The sequence below is a fragment of the Athene cunicularia genome (assembly GCF_003259725.1).
Source record: "Athene cunicularia isolate RWA chromosome 15 unlocalized genomic scaffold, athCun1 chr15_part1, whole genome shotgun sequence".
Taxonomy (NCBI): Eukaryota; Metazoa; Chordata; class Aves; order Strigiformes; family Strigidae; genus Athene; species Athene cunicularia.
In genome coordinates, this window is record NW_020799121.1 from 7,404,518 (window position 1) to 7,422,148 (window position 17,631).

General features: G+C 37.7%; 1 protein-coding gene across 9 annotated transcripts in view; it reads right to left on the reverse strand.

The window, feature by feature from the left end:
* Positions 1-17,631, reverse strand: part of ARVCF (ARVCF, delta catenin family member) — a 287,342-nt gene that overhangs the window by 209,110 nt on the left and 60,601 nt on the right. Inside the window, exon 1 of one of the 9 annotated variants that reach the window (XM_026859515.1) lies at positions 8,080-8,094. The exons of the other annotated variants lie outside the window; for them this stretch is intronic. The gene's annotated coding sequence lies outside the window, so the exon portion shown is untranslated. Of the gene's footprint in view, positions 1-8,079; positions 8,095-17,631 lie in introns of those variants that run through there. 9 annotated transcript variants of the gene reach the window in all.

The window sequence follows — 17,631 nt, forward strand, 5'->3', positions numbered from 1 at the left end:
TACCAAGTCTGTGAGACTGATTATCCAAGCAAGGGCTAAGCGCTTATTCTTGACTCCAGTTATTTAGCTGCTCCATTCTCATCTTAGCATGCCAATTTAAAGGAAACAGATGCATCATCCATCCGTTACAGGACCTGAGTGAGTGTATGCAGGACTATCTATCTGACCTGTGCCTATAAACAACAAAGTGACAGTAATGCTAAGCAAAGATAACCTGAAAGTACCATTAGTTTCCTTTTCTATATTTGCATAATTTATGAATACCCTAGAAGAGATGGCTATCTCTCTGCATATAAGAGGTCAAGTGCAATCAAATGCCTAAGCTAAACACCTCAGGCACTATGAATGCAGAGCAGAACATCTTCCAAAAACTGAAATTGGTGTGTTTAAGGTATGAGGTTGGCCACAGACTGTAAGAAGGAACACATCTTCTAAGAAGGAATACATCCTGCTTTGCAGTTTTCTGATCACAACTTTTTCCAATCAAACACTATTTCTAATCTAGTCTCCCTACTATGGTGAAAGAGAAAGATGACTAGTACTTTTGGTGATCAAATGAATGAATTGGGTGACTAACACAGCTGACAGAGGAAGTTATCTTTCACAAGTAAGATCCTTCTGCAACACTCCAGATTTGGAAATCAGTATTAAGTATTCGATTTATATTCTTTTCTTTACTACAAGATGTTTCAACTATGAGAGATGCAGACCCAAATATTCTATACATTTAAAAGAATGCCGGATTTAATATAGCAACTTCCACACAACAGCTTATGTGCTTTCACTTGGCCACACAATTAAAAACTCTGACATGTGAACACACATTAAAATCATAGAATCACTGAATCATTTAGGCTGGAAAAGACCCTTAAGGTCATCTAGTCCAACCATAAACCTAACACTGCCAAGTCCACCACTAAACCATGTCCCTAAGCACCGCATCCACATATTTTTTAAATACCTCCAGGGATGGTGACTCAACCACTTCCCTGGGCAGCCTGCTTCAATGCTTGACAACCCTGGCGCTGAAGATATTTTTCCTAATATCCCATCTAAACCTCCCCTGTGACAACCTGAGGTCATTTCCTCTCATCTTATCACTGGTAACTTGGGAGATGAGACTGACACCCACCTTGCTACAACCTCCTTTAAGGTAAAGAGCAATAAGGTCTCCTTTTGGCCTCCTTTTCTCCAAACTAAACAACCACAGTTCCCTCAACTGCTCCTCATAGGACTTGTTCTCTAGATCCTTCACCAGCTTCAGAATGACAGGCCTGTACATCCCTGGATTCTCCTTTTGGCCCTTCTTGTAGATGGGCATCACATCTGCTAACTTCCAGTTGGCTGGAACCTCCCCAGTTAGCTGGGATAGATAAAACCTGGATGAATGAGGAAAACTACAATAGAAATTACTCAGTGGAGGTATATTTAACCCATAAAGAGCTCAAATCAAGAAAATGTCTTTGCTAGCTAAATACAGTTTCCTCAGCCATTGAAAGTTACACTGCAAGGCCAGTAAAACATGGAGGTAAATTCCATTCTTTTGTTCATCCAGCTGTCCCAAGTGGTATCAAAAAATTTTGAACCTCACCTTTGATATGCTTCAAACTATTTATAGTATTGATATCAAGCACATATCGAGTCACAGCTGTCCAACATTTGCCATTCTTAATTTCATATAACCATAAGGTCACCATGGATTTACTGTATCTTCACCAGCAAAAGACCAGAATTGCCTCATAATGTTCTACACATTTAAACATTACATTTTATAGCTTTCAAAAAACTTATGCCCAGCTAGTAAACTTCAGCTCTTTTTATCCTATACAGCATAAATTATTAATGTGCATATCTTCCATCAAACGTATTAATGATATGATTAGAAATAAAGAGACCACTTTAATTTTTACAGTAGCTAGAACTGCAAATGCAGTCAGGTGTTCTGCATAAAGTAGATCTACAGTAATCTTCTGAACAGCAAATTTCATCTTGCTCCTTGATTCTGCATGGATCAGCTTTAATAACACCTCAAATCTTTCTTTTACAGTAGCATCTTCATCCGTCATAATTCAAATTAATTTTTACTTTTAGAGTGATTCTACATCGCACTTTTGCATGTTGTTGCTAATGACACCGACATATTTTTAAACTAAATGTAAAAAAGCGGCCCACTCAACATTTATAATACTTTTTAGCTCTCATGCCACAAAAAACTCCCAACTTTTTTAGCGTGCCAGCTTGCAATGATTTTACTTGCTATTTATGTTGTGTGTGTGTGATCTGAAACCTTTCCCCTGGAAATTCTGTTCCCAAAAGCCACAGCCCCCTGCCCGGTCAATCTGCAATGGTAAGAATCACAACTTACATCCGCAGTAACTATCATACCAACTATTACTGTTGTGTTTCAAGACTAAACATAGTCATACAGTTAGCCATGGAGAGTATGAGCGCTCAGTATTTGAAGGTAGGTTTTTGTTTTATGACTGAGTTTATGGTTTATGACCAAGTAAAACCTAACAAATCTTCAACATACTCACATATGCCCAGTCTTACAAGGACATCACAAAAGGTTTAAAGACACTGCTTTGAGCAAGGGTTGGGCCAGCTGACCTCCAAAAGTTCCTTCCAACATAAATTATTCAGTGATTCTAAGACAAAACACATTCTATTTTCCAAAGCCTTCAAAAAGCATCCAAACCTTTAGGCTTTATTCCTCTGAATTTTCAGGAGGTCAAATGCTGACAGAAATCAGGCATTAGCAATTCCTTTGAAGTTAATGGAAATTGCAGCCCCTCACCCCTTCAGTGCGTTTTGGCTCAGAGATTTTAGTGTGATTACTAACATGAAGACAGATTTTGGTGCAAAAATTCTGGTGTAACATCTTTTACTCTATCCCTCCCATCCCAGCATGCATTCATGAATGCAATCTCCATCACCAAAGCAGACATGCTTTTTCACCCTATTGATCTGCCTTACAAACACCATTTCCTTTTACTACTAACCAGCTGATCATTCCAAATTAACTTACTTTACTGCAACAGCAGCATATGATAGTTAATACAACACATCAAGCAAGAGGAGTCCTTCCTGATGCCTCTTTACTGATACGCCAATATGTAATTAACTTCAATGAAATTTGTTTGCAAGTCTCAGAGCACAGTATGTATTTCCAAAGTATTTTTGCAATTACAGTGCACAAATAACACATTCTTGTTCAACTGCCACTGCCATCCTTTTATCAGATTTCTGTATGGAAATTCCATCCAGAGTGAATACCGCTCCATGCTGGCCACAGCACAATACCCTCACAGTTACTACTGCATGTAGCTGCAAGGGATGGTGATCAAGATCAACAGAGAGATGGGACGTGTCTATTCAAAATAATTCTAGCATTAATAGAGGCAACAAAGGATCCCCTCTCTCTGGACTCGCTAGGATCTACATCACTGAGACAAAGAATATGTTGCCATCTTCTCAGACAAATTGCCCCCATGAAAGATGCTGCTGCTTTGGAAACTCCGCAGGAGAACGCAGTTTAGCTGACACTTTGGGCTTGTTTATTTGCTCAGAACAGGACTCAGTGTGGCAAATGTGAGAGAACTTGCCCTTCAGGAGGAGTTGGGAGTGGGTTCTCTCTTATTTCTTTTAAACATTTTGTTCTTTGTTACAAAACACCTAAGAGATCAACTTCCTTCATTCATTACTTGTAATTGTTCCATCTGTTGTGACACAGGAAATAAAATTTAAAAATAAATTACAAAGTTCCATTCTATTGGTGCTTCTGTAAGCATTCCCGGCTAGACAGAAAAAATAGTTTGGCTTCTTGCAGCCAAATTCTTCAAAATCACAGAAGAAGGATGGAGTTTGTATCAGATGATGTGAGTTTTTATCACTGCACTGTTACTGATTGACTTTAAGGCTTCATTTTTATTCCTGTGCCTTAGATCTCTTATTTATAAAATAAGAACACTATCTTTAGAGGTCTAGGTCAACTGTGTAAAAGTAGTTAGAAACCGAATTTACTTTGATTTCTACTGCAGCTAATTATTTTTCAAAAATGGTACTTTCTACTTTCCTGAAAGAATTAAGAATAAATAAGCTAACAAGCAATGAATGGTGCTAAAGCTCTGTGTATGCACCAGGCCCTAAACATAATTTGTTCCTGAGTGTACTACAAAATCCAATAGTCTTCTGACCATACTGTGAATTGGTAATGTTCTAACATCGTGTTTGATTTACTTATTTAATAATGCAATCAATGGACAAACAAAATGTTACTGTTTGTGTTGTTTCCAGGAAAGGAAGCACAGGAAGTAACTGCCAATGACCTCATTACTCATGTTTAGTTACAGTCCTTCAGATAGAGCCCTAAACAATCTTCAAGGGCAGTAAATAACCAGTTTTTTCTCATTATCTATGAGTGGGGAGAATCCTATACACCTAAAGCAAGTTCTGGAACATGTTTTCAAACCCCAGTTTTTCAGTCAATAAAGATAATGAAAAAACCCAAAACAAAACAAAGCACCAACCAGTAAAACAATACAATATGGATCTGGGAGAAATGTCAAATTCTTTCTTTGTATTTTCAGTGCATAATTAATGCTATGCAGAACTTCCCCTGCAGCTGGGATATACTGTGACATCTCTGAAGGGGTAATCATGGGAACTGAGTTTTTTATTAAGTCTGTTTAAGAAGTATTGTAATGAAACAAGAAAATTTAAAGGTTGAAGGATCTGAACATGAATTAAACATTACCCTTAACTCTGATGTAAAATAAAAATGTTTGTTCTTGCTGTTGATTTCATCTACTACTGCATGAAAGGTGAAGGCTGAACATATATTGCTCTTGTTTTTATTTAGCTGTAAGTCTTGGGCAATAGATATACCTACCCACATGTACAATACTCATTTATTAAGCTCCTGTATCAGTTCGTACTACTTTCATGGGGACAGCTTATACTGAAGTGATGGAGGAAACTGCTCTAACAGTACCGCACTGCAGAATGTCCCTCTGAATGCTTCACTATTTCATAATCTTCAATCACGCTCGCAGTGACTTCATGCTTTCAAACAAGCAATTTTTTAATCCTCTCAAACACAATCACTTCCACTTCCACTTGTCTATTTCAGACCTACACAAAAGGGGAAATTATAGCTTGTGGCCTCCTGGCCAGTAGATAATGCAACATGGTCCATGATTACGGTTTGTGTTACACCACAGTATGGATTAATTACCAGCACTGACAATGTTAGTTATTCCACAGCCTTTATGCTTCAGTGTACATTACCTACAGAATCTTTTTGTATAATTTATTCTTTTCCAGTTTTATAATTTTCTATTAAAAACAGATTTTCTTTCAGACATGAATAATGTTCTCAGGTAGTTGGGCTCTTCTGAGGGGCATCAAGCTTCAGATGTTCTAGGACAGGTGAAATAGAAGGACATCAAATGGAGCTGAAATTTGGTTTTAAACTAGTCCGGAGGAAACCAGTGAAGCTCAACAGAGATCCTATGAGATCTAAATGGTCAGTAGACCCAGTCAGAAAGACGAGTTCTACAACCTATGCAAGAGATCAATTCTTTAAGAAAATGTGTGGCATTTCTAAGCCAATGCATTCACATTAGAGCCCTTTCAACCATTTGCCTTTAAGACTGTAGAATCATGAAACTCATGGAGGGGGAAAGGCAAGAACACCTATGGATTCTGTAAATGACAGCAGGAGGGAGCAGCCAATTAGATATTGGTACAGTGATCTAAATTACAGCTAAGCCTGCAGAGGGTATAAAGGATGCTATACCATGAGTCACTAATGACTTATGGGGATAGGAAGAAGATAGACTGGTCAAAATCCTGAGAGGCAATAGCCAGAAAGTACAGAGATGATACCAACACCACAAGACAAACTGCATCCATGTTGTGCTTCAATAGCCTGCTTTTCAGCAGAAGACTCCCTTTGCCCTTCCTTTCTCTCTCCTCAACACTGCTAAATGTCCTCCAGCTTTGTAACCCATTGTGTTACACAGCTCCTTCTACCATCCCTAAGGCAGATGGTATTCCCTTTATACACCCATCAAAACCATGCCTGTAAGGAAATGCTTCTGAGGGACATGCAGCACTTTCCAGCTTTTCTTGGAGCTAGCAACTGGCTCTGCAGCAAGAATATATTCTTTTGATTAAGAGAAAAACTCTGGTACTGATCTGACCAGGTTTTGACTTGATCCTCTTGTGTATCATTATAGCTGGTGATAGACAAGTATTTCAAAGAGGCATAGAAACAGTTATGTGCTTGGTATGTGAGTCCCAGAAGCATTTATTGCTATAATTTTCTTTGTCACACAACAGCTTTTACTGCAACAAGACCTTGAGTTAGAGGAAGGAGGGGGAAAAAAAAAAATAAATCAATGAGGGTCACTGAAACTCTGCTAAGGCCAGAAGAAATACCAGATTTCACTGGCAGCAGGTGTCATACCAATTACACAATAAAACAGTACCTATTAAACCCGATCTGTAGTCAACACAATGGTCATTGTTCTGCTTACACTTAATTCTATGAAATCACTCATTTTCACGTGTGACCTTCAGAATATATATTTTACCCAAAACACAATGAAAGTGGCTGTGCACACAGGTAGGACTTGGCAATCAGCAGTGAATCATTCCGTACTTGAAGAGAGAGAATTATGGTCAAAAGTGGAAAATAAAGAACACAGATTTGTAGGGATTATTTTATTCTTGCTAAGCCCCCTCCATTCTTCAGTGGTCTTCAGTAGATCCACTTGACTTTCCCCTGAGTTCTAGATCTTCAATCCAAAAAAATATCACTGTGGAACGCCTACAGCAGATGATCCCTTCAAAGTATGACACACTTATTACACCATCACTAAATGCAACCATCTTATTCACGCAGGTGCTAATACATGCAATTGCCATATGCATAAACCTCTCTCATCCATTATTTTGTAAAACTGAGGCACCTGGACAATATGAAGAATTTCAGTTACATTTCTAGTGTACATTCAACGACAATGAAAGCATTAGTATAATATTCCAGCGATCCACAAGTCGGATCTATCACTTCTGATGTGTGAACTGACTGCTCAGACTGACAACTGCTGTATGTGCGGTACCAGGAAGAGTGAAGGAAGGAGTTAACTATAGGTAGATTCCAGCAATGAAAATGGAGGATTTGTATTTAGTTCCATTTTTAAAAGTACATTGGCAGGAAATTTTCATCAAAAGCTCCGAATTTTACCTTCTGGCAAATATTTTCTTCTCATAAAACCCATGTCTACACTTACCACTGAGAAATTAATAAAAAGCAATTCTAAAGAATATAGATACATATACAAAGGCCCTGTATTCCCTCTGCACTCACATCAGTGCTGTTTTCTGGAGGGCAGTCTCTGCCCATGCTCAAGCCACCCAGAAGCCATACAGTTGTTAACTACAAATCCACACTAACGCTTGGGTTCAGCTGCACTCAGGAACTTGCATTAGCACGGCTCAGTGCCATGCTAAACACGTCTGCCAAGACTCCAGATAGGAACCAGTGCCACCCAGCTGGCTTTGCCATAAAAACAACATATACACTTTCCCTAAGAAGCCTTTGCAGCAAGCAGTATGCTACTAATGTTATACATTATGACCATGAACAAAACAAGCTATGTTAATTTTGAGTCCCATGCTTGTTTCAGTAGAACATCAGTATACAGCTAATTTCAAGCTCTACTGGAAATGCAGGAAAATCAGAAGTCCTTCTGACAAGCAGAACAAAGCAGAGGCTTGGCCCTCCAAAGAGGTTCTGAATATGCATGCTTCGAGGGACTCCACAAGGAAATAAGGTGACAATACATGAAGAATCCTTCTCAAAAATTAGATCCAAAATGGTATGGAGGAAAAGTTTGGGAGTGAAAAATAATGGGATATACGGTAAGTTAAGTGAATAATAATGTTCTTACACTTATACTTTCATTCCAGAGGATCCAACTATAAACAACTTGTGATCTGCAAAAGGAAAAATGTAGACACTGTCCTATTAAAGTGGTCCCAGCAAGCTAATACTTCAGGCAACATTACCTGATCTGGAGATGAAGTAAAGCTATGTTCCCACTTCTGACATCAGCTTCAGCCTATGCAAAACTGTCACCGGTAGTACCAGGAAGACAACTGAATAAGATTTCTCACCCCTGTAAAAGAATCAGTGTTACTGGCAGAGTAGCTCTGTGGGGATTCTTTACAGAATTCATGTCTGTCTCTCATTTCAATACTGTAAGTTTAAAACTAGCTTGGGACTTTTTATGCATTTGTGCATAAAATATACAGAGAGGAAAAGATCAGAATCTAGAAAGATAAAAATGCTGGAGGACATTACTGTTTATTTCTGTTAGTACAGTAACAGAGGTGCATTTTATACCCCTGTCCATTTATCTACATTCTAACTACAGTATTCCACCACTTGGTGGGGGGGAGGGAGCAGGTAAGCAAGGTAAGCACAATTTTTAATATTCAAGTGAGTATATTAACCAAGTGAAATCATCCTTATCTCCCTGGATGAATAAGGTGAATAGGAGCCGGAAATTTACCTTGTGCTAAAGTACCTCCTCATTCTGTGAAACTGCTTCTTCTAAATGCAAGTGAAGGATAAGGCAATAATCAGCAATTCATCTGAAATGCTAGCTATTTTACAGTCAGTGATCCTACAGCAGATTTTGAAACAGAAGACATACCAAGCCTAATGTTGCAAACAAATCCCAACATAGATAATTACATTGCAACTACACCATATACTCAATGGTAGTCAACCCCCAGTGACTGCCAGTGGGCACTGAACCTTCATCTTTAGCATCAAAGCACCAACACCGGTTCACTTGAGTTAAATGAGTAATTCTTTTAGCTGGAACTGGTAGCAGTCTGTTTGCTAGTCAGATCAACCAACTGAGAAATCACAAGACAGGCTTCACCAGCGTGTTACACCTCTAGTAGTTCCAACTGGAAAGAGCATCCTTGTTTCCTGCCCTAAGCAACAGAGCGGTCCTGCTGTTAAACAGCTTTTAATCTTCACCCAAACCTGATTGAACTTCAGCTGCAAATCAATGATTGCTCTGCATGTTTTACGTATTACAGGGATTTTTTTTAAGAAAGGGAAAAAAATGAAAAAAAACCCACAGAAATGGACTCAGTACCTTAGTCAAATTTTGCCAACAAAAATTCGTGTTTCCCCATTTAATTCTGCTTACTATGAAATTACTAGTTTCCTGCAATGCTACTAATGTAACCTACCAGCAGCACTCCAGTAAATTCTACACCACCCGGACAGGCACAAAGCAAAAGTAAGGTTTTAAACTTTTCTGTATTTTATAAGCTGATTAAGCTCTATTACAATTATTTTTTACAGTAGTCATTAAAGGTTGGATTTTTGTAAGCCTAGAATTGTCACATCATAGATCAGTCACTCAGTAAATTATAGGATAAGCACCTTAAGTGATTAAGCATGCATGCAAACGTCCATCTTATTTTTGAAGATATTGGTGCAATTAATCAGACTAATATAATTTGAATCCCTTTAAAACATAATATTTTAGATTTTGAAACTAGAATTTGTCTGTGTACCTGAATTTAACCTGTATGCATACATTTATAGACAATATAGAGACTACATATTTCTCATATTCATAAACAGTCCAGGGAGACAATCTTAAGTCCTACTAAATGATGCGACAAACAGGTGTTTACATGAAACCAAGATTAGGATATAAACCTTTAAAAATTTTGCATGATTACTCATTTTAAATCAAATGTTGCAGTCAGAAATCAGATAGGTGTTTACCAGAAAAGATATTTTCACAATTACAATTTACCAAGTATCTCTTGGGTCACTAGGATTTGCATTTATTTATGTTCATTTCCCAGATTACATACAGAATTGTTTCTTCTTCTTTTCAAAAAAATATTTTAGATTGTATGTGTAGAAGAAATTAAGACTACCCTGCAACAAAGGAGGAACTGCAACAACAAGTAGAAAGAAATATGCAGGTAATTCAAACCTTCAGAGGGAAGATCACTGCCTACCCTAAGAGGTGTCTGCCAATGATAAATCTTAGGAAGTCACATCCGTGCACCTGCGTATGCAATTAGGAGAAGTTCCCTAAAAGTGAAGTTACTATTTCAGTAACAAAGAGCACCGAACTTACAAGCCATACATCCAGCTGAGCACTTTGTAGGCAGAGGTCCCAAGCCACCAGACCGTACTCCCTCATCCACTCCACAGATGACTCTCTAAGAGGGAAGGGCTTTCATGATCAAGGGATTCTCCTGAAGTAAGGATTTTTCTTCAGCAAGTGGATTGATGACGCTAAAAATGTAACACCAGTTTGGTTATTATGAACCTGTCTTTAAGTCAGTCTTGAAAGGAGTTTGGAGTACCAACCTCTAGTACTTCTATTCTCTTATAATCTCTTCAGTACAATTTCCTCCTATTGGAATACCCAGTATTATCCAACAGGATCACAATGTCTATATATAGATCATTCTCTGAAAGTTATGAGCTCTGGAATAAATTATTCTGTAAGAGAATTAGCTACTGCAGCCTAAATAGGACACTAATCTTAACTGAATAAAACTTGTGTAAAGAATAAATTTACACTGTCCCAAGTGGCTCAGAAGCACTGCATCCCAGACACTCAGGTTCAGCAAATAGCCACTAAATCCACCACTGCTACTGAAGAATTTGTCAGGCACTCAGAGTGCACAAGAGTAATAAAGCACCTAAAAACAGGCAGGTTCTGGAATTTACTAAAAGATCCAATACAGAGCTGCTCCCCACTCTCTAAGTCAATGAACATTAGACTCCCAATTTATAACAGTGGCTTGAAAAATCTCTCTGGATACACACCTGTATCTTTTGATCCCTAAATATCCTTGCAAATCCAGCTCATTCTTTCATATCCTGGTTTTCCAGTGATAGTGCTACTTTACAGGGTATTTTCCCCACTAACCCATATTACTGCTTCCTGACAAAAAGCCATTAATATCTCATGTCCACTAGCCTGCCCTCATTGTAATAGGTTTTTACTAAGGCTTTTGCTTCTGAAGATGAACTTCACCAGCGTCTATACTCAAGAGTGGCTGAAAAACTACACACTGCAAGGCATCAACCCCGTCATAAGAATCATACAGAGCTTTGACCTCTAGTGGACTTTGGATGAAAAAAAAGAAAAAACCCAAGACCACCCCCACCCATAACAAATCTGATAATACATTTTCAGTTGTGTTGCCTGATACTAGTAAAGACAGCTTAACAATTGGACCACAACTGCAGGGAACACAGAATTCATCAAGTGCTGTAGGGAGGTTCAAGAATGGGTAGCAGTCCTTAAAAATCAGAGGACAGGTTACATTTTGTTTAAAATGGCTCTTTACACGTTAAAAACCTGTACCTAATATCTATAATTTATTGTTAGCAGTAGTTCTTTTACTAGTGCATCTGTTTTAGATGAAGTACACCAGAAAGAAAAGATCATTTTCAAGAATGGGGTTTCAGCATATGGTTCACACAGCCATCACGTTCAGCAGCATCTCATACTATAGTGCTAAGTACTGGAGACCAGAAGTCCACACCCAATCAAAGCTGAGCAAGAGGAATACAAGAGCTTTCTGAAGCAAATACTGGTTTAGAAAATCCGTGCTTTCAGTTGCATCTCTACATATTTACAGAAAAATGGTATATACGCGTTTCCATGTACCTGTTAGAATTGAAGAAATTAAAAGAAAAAAAAATAATCCTGAAGTGGAATCAACAGCAGAGTGTCACAGGCCTTATACCAGCCTTATTTAACAATTACATTTAGAAACTGATGCAAAAACCTCACCAGAGCCATAAGCTCAGTAGCTATAGCAACGTGCTTAGCTTCTCAGAAGAATCAAATAAGATAACCTGCCCTAAAATAGATGCAAAATATCTGTCATTGCACATGTGTAGTTTCAGGGAGAGAACACAAGCATAAAAATGACATTTTTTTGAATTCACAATGCTCCCTTTTATAGCAGTCAAAAAGCTACCTTAGAGGCAGTGGGTGAGAGTTGAGTTTAATTCCTTTACTCAGTGTTTTAAAAGGTAAATCAATTTATCTCAAAGCTTAATTGTGCCTTCTAACAAATTAGACTTCACTGGAAATCATTATCTGTTTTCCCCCCTTCTTGTTACAATTCAAAGGCAGCATCTGTTAAAGAACAAAAATGAACCATCTTCCCCTCATTACACAAAGAGTAAAAAGTCATCCCAAGTTCACATTACTTCAGACAGTAAATTCTGTTCATCAGAACAATTCGGTATGTGTTCTTTCCTTCACGTCTACTTTTGCCGGCTAATTTCCTCAAATATTTAGACTTAATTTGGTTTGTAACCATTAACTATATTCAAGTTACAGAAACTGCATGTTTCTTTAAGTTAGTACTCTATGTCACTACGGCTAAAAACATTCTCTGGGTTGTCTCTTTGTTAAACTGTGTGATCATATATTCCTCATAATGCATTACACCAAGAACAACAAAACCCAGCAGTTCCCAGAACCCTCACAGGCCATTGATCTGATCCATATTCTGGAGTCCAGGAGAAGGTGTCTTGCTCAGGCATTCCCCTTCTGCAGGAGAAAAGGATGGAGCTTGTCTTTGCCCTCCATCGAAGGGGTGTCTCGAGCAGCAGCTGAAGCTCCACAGGAAGCCTCCAACAGCGGCTGCATCCTAAATCATCTGATGGGCAGCAACTGGCCTAAGCTGCACACAGCCAGGCTTACACAAACCACTCTTTTTACAACATGAAGAGCGACGACTTCAGAACTATTTAACTACAATACACAGAGAGAACAGCTACTGGTACATCATGAGGAACCACCTTTGGAGCACAGCTGTTCTTTATGAACTAGAAGAGCTCTCCTGCCCCTTCCCAAGGACCTCTCTCTCCTGTGCCTTGGTTAGCAGTACACTTCACACAACCCCACTCTTGAAAGACTTTCTCCAGCTGCTTCCTGGGAATAATGCTGCTGCAGTTTGTTTGCTTGGAATTTTATCTTTTTTTAAAACCTCCCTGTCCTACAATTAAGACTTCAAAAAAGAGATGGCACAGACGTTAATTTTGCACTGCAGGGACCAAGTCAAGTCAATTAACAATAAAGTATTAATACTCCAAGCCAGTGTTTAATTTGTGGCTTTATGCACAGAACAAAAAGGAGTTACAAACAAGTCAACTAGCAACAAAAACGTCAGTGCTAACATGGAATTTGAGCTTAAGAAAAAAACCCCACTTAACAGCAAAACAACAGATTTTAGGAGAACTAAAATAAACAGAAGCATTCTATTTTTTAAACAAAAAGTTTTTAAAGTGTAAAGAGTGGCTTCTTGCAATGGGCTTTTCCCTTATTCTGCTTGTTCTGCTTCTGTTCATAGATGAGTAGAATACAGATTCTGCAGACGTTGCTTCCTCCTGAATTATGATAACCCTTACCTACATCTACCTTTGTAAAAGTTTACAGATACTATAACTTAAAAACAAAAAGAATAATAAAGTGAGCGAGCACAACTTACACAGAATATTCTACCCATTCTGATAAGCACATGCATTCAATTTTTGTTTTCAGAGTGACACATCTCTCATTTTCCCTGACACAAAGCAGAAGCCTATCTGAAAACGAATATTTGTTTGTTTCTTTAAATCTGATTGTAGGCAAGAGCAGAGCATACATCAGTTTAAACTCAAAATAAAAAATTCTCTAACTGGATATAGAGGAGCAACAATTATTTTTCTCTGAATAGCTTTTTCTTCAGCTTTAAAGTAGTACCAAAACTATTGTTCCATTGCTGTAAAGTAACAGATTTACACATGTCAAGCAATGATTTACACTGGCATTATGGAAGTCAAGAATAAGCACATCATGGAGCATGTTTACAGCATGACACCCAGAAATCTAAATCTGGAATTTCCATGCCTTTAATAGAAGCAATGTAGCTCACTCCACGAATCCAACTTATTGCTCTGAATTTCAAGATTAGCAGTATGTAGGTTTTTTTAAAAAAATTGTTAAATTCTTAATTTGTCTTCCATATGAACTTAGACTTGCGGAATCCTTGACATTCAGGGTATAATCCTATAATATGGAAATACAAAATAATGTAGTGAAGACCACTTCATCCCTTCAGAAACAAAGAGCACAGAACAGTCAAGCAAAGACTGGAAGTAAATACCATTATAATAGGCCATTTCATTCCACTGGTAGGAGTTTGGGCTTAATTACCCAGCAGTTTAGATTCCAGTGTATCGTTTGCCTTTTAGTAAAGCAGTGTACATCACTACGCTTCAGTGTAAGGCCTCAGAGTATTGATGGATAATTGCTGATAGCTAGAAAAGAAGGGACACTTCTGTCACTGCCGCAATATAATCCACATACATTCTTTGTAACTTATGTCCAGGAGTTCCCATTCCATCTTGGATTTGATTCAATGCTTTCATTTGGTTCATCCAACTTAAAGAATCACACAGAAGTTTATTGTTCATTTGGACAGTTCATTTTATAATATTTGATATAAACACTATGAGAGGAATGCAAATCTATTTGTCAGCAAGAAAGAAACTATGTGCAATTACTTGCAACTACTGCTGTCTACACCCAAACCTATTTAGCTCAACTATTCCAATTAGGTCAGCTGACTGTAAAAAGAAACGTTTAATAGTGCAGATTGGCAGTATTACCACAGTATAATTGGTGGTTAACGCTAATCATAAATTAGGCAAAGGCCCTTTTAAACTCACCCACTGATTTTTAATTACAAAATTAATTTATCTGGACTGAAGCTACCAATAAGGTTTCCATTGTTGGCTTTACAGTTGTAGAACTAGGCGAAGCTTTCCGAGAGCCTGGTCTTAGCAAACAAGTAGACCCAACCCTTGCAGAATTCCAGTGGAAGCAAACAGGTTTGGACTGAATGTTGATTAACTCTCTGACAGCAAGGGTTCAGAAAACTCACTGTTTATAATGGACCATTATCTTCTGAGGATGTATTATTGCTATGATCCGTCTGCTAGCATCAGCCATGAACATGGTCTCTTTTTTGATAGAAATCCAGCACACTTAGAAAAGGCCTTTTCCTGCTTGGCTCTGTTATGTCTTTAACAGAGAAATATATTGAAAATCACAGGGAGCTGCACGGCCCATGATTTGCCTAACCAAAGGGGCGCATGCACTTTGAACCACACATACAGCAGATCTAACATTTCCATCAGCATCAGTGTTTGGTTATTTGCTGTACAAATACTGCTGATATCAACACACACATGGAAAATTCAGTGTGCTCTGACAAATCACTGGGTATCGGGAAAGAAGATGAACCACATATGTAAGAGCACTGGACATATTTAGGATTTCCAAATGTCTGGAAGTTCATCAATATAGATGCAAAATCCTCTTTAAGAAACTTACTGTGATTTTAATTAGATATTTGTTGAAAGTGAATAATGTTGAATAACTTGTGAATTTGAGCATTTCCATGCAACATTCAGTAAAAACTGTCCTATTTTCATAATGCACAAAGAAATAAGAGAGTCAATTTTATTATCAAGGTTAATATACACTTTCTGCTATATGCAACAGTAACAATGAGATCAAAAGATAAAGAAGATTTTTTAAATATATTTTATTTTTTCAGGAGTTGGAGGCAGTACATGTTATCCAAGACTTATTGGCTGCTGCAGAAAAACCCTGCAACCAAATCTGGTTTTGGATAATTCAAACATTAGCACTGTATTTGAAAGTCCTCAACTACATATCAAATACAACAGATTTAATTTCATCGGAATTGAGCGAATGCAGGAAGTAACTTAATTTCTCACTCAGATTCCAAACTGTATCTTTAACAATTTTTGAAGCTCCCTTCTCCTTAGAAGAAGCACTAGGATTCAGTGACCTGCACTTTGGGAAAACTGTGGGTGGGTTTCCAGTTACAAACACAAATAATTTCAAAGCATTTTCAAGTTTACTTTCCACTTCAGTTTTCCCAGGTGGATGAGAAAAGGGGATTTTTAAGACAAAGCTATGCATCCATAATACTAAATGGTTTCAGCATCTTAAACTGTAGTGATATTTCAGATGAATTAAGGATGCACAGCTATAAAGTTTTAAAGGTCTTTAAAGACCTTTGCATAGTCCTCAAAGACCTTTGTGTCCAGAATTCCTATGGACTTCAGCAAGTCATGATTTAGCTTTTCACTGTTGTGTAAGCAGCTTTATAGGAAACAAATTATTTATAAGAGTCTCAGAAGCACTGGTGAAAAAAGTATTAATCTTGATCAACTATGTTTTTTCCATCCCTCACTTAACACCTCTCAATCAATGTCAGCAGTATTGCAATTGATCTAATTTCATGTCAGTCACTCCAACTATTATTCAAAGATTTTTCTCAGATATACTTCCTCAAGTGGGAATCTGCACAAGGAAGTTTTGAGATTTTTTTTTTTTTAATGTCAAAAAACAAAGAATGACAAGAACTCACACTCATGATCAATTTCAATACCCCTAATACATAGATGAGAAAAAGTATATACATATATTCTTGACTTCCCTCAAATAGCTTTTTTTTTTTTTTTTTACCCCTGGTATATTTGGTATATGTAACATTTAAAAGGGAAATAAAATCAACTGTTTAAAAGATAATAGAATCAACTATTAGAATGAATAGAGACTATCATGTAGTTTATTAGCTCCCAGCACTGGAGAAGTTCTTATGAAAACAGAAGGGGAAAGAAGCAGCAGGTGAAGACTCTAATCACACTCTTTTTCTAGGAGCACATTGAATTTGTCAGCTGAAGAAAATGGTTCTTTAATTGTAAACAAGCAAAACTAAACAAGTCTGAAGAAAAATAACAAAGCCAGGCATAATAACTCAGAAGTGGATGATCTTCTATATTCTTCAGCATAAGTTTAAGCAAAAGACAAATTCAAACACTGTACTGACCTCTATCACTTATTCTCTCTCCAGTGCCAGATTTAATGAAGGCATCAAATTATATCTGATCTCTAGCAATAGCTAAGGAAATGAGACATAACAAATGAAGACAATTACATTAGCAGAACTCTAAACTGAATTTTTAAAATTAGTAAAGATTAGTTATCACATGGGGACAGGCATGGACCATGAGGAAGGCTCTACAGAAATTTATACTAAGGACCCCTCTTTCAAGTAAGCTCTTTTGTTCATGATGTTTTGGAGGTAGGGAAGAGAAAGGAATAGGAATACAACAAACTGGTATCTTACTCAAGGTGTCAAAACATTTTTATGGCCTGCATGGGGTCAAGTTCCAAAACACCACAGAAATTGCACTGGATCAGGTCTGTGTAGGTAGAACTTCACAGGTTAGCATGATTCCACTTACAGCACATTCACATTGTCTCTCCTCCTACTCCATGAATCAGGCACAGCATGTCACAGGACACAGGTCTAGCTGGTTATCTGCATCAGCACATAAGGAATGGTCAGTAGACAGTTGCATTGCATCAGAACTGTGTAAGATACAGACCCAATTGCTGTACAGTCATGAGGAGTGAGGAAACAAATTAATTGATCTCTTGTGTAATATTTAACAAG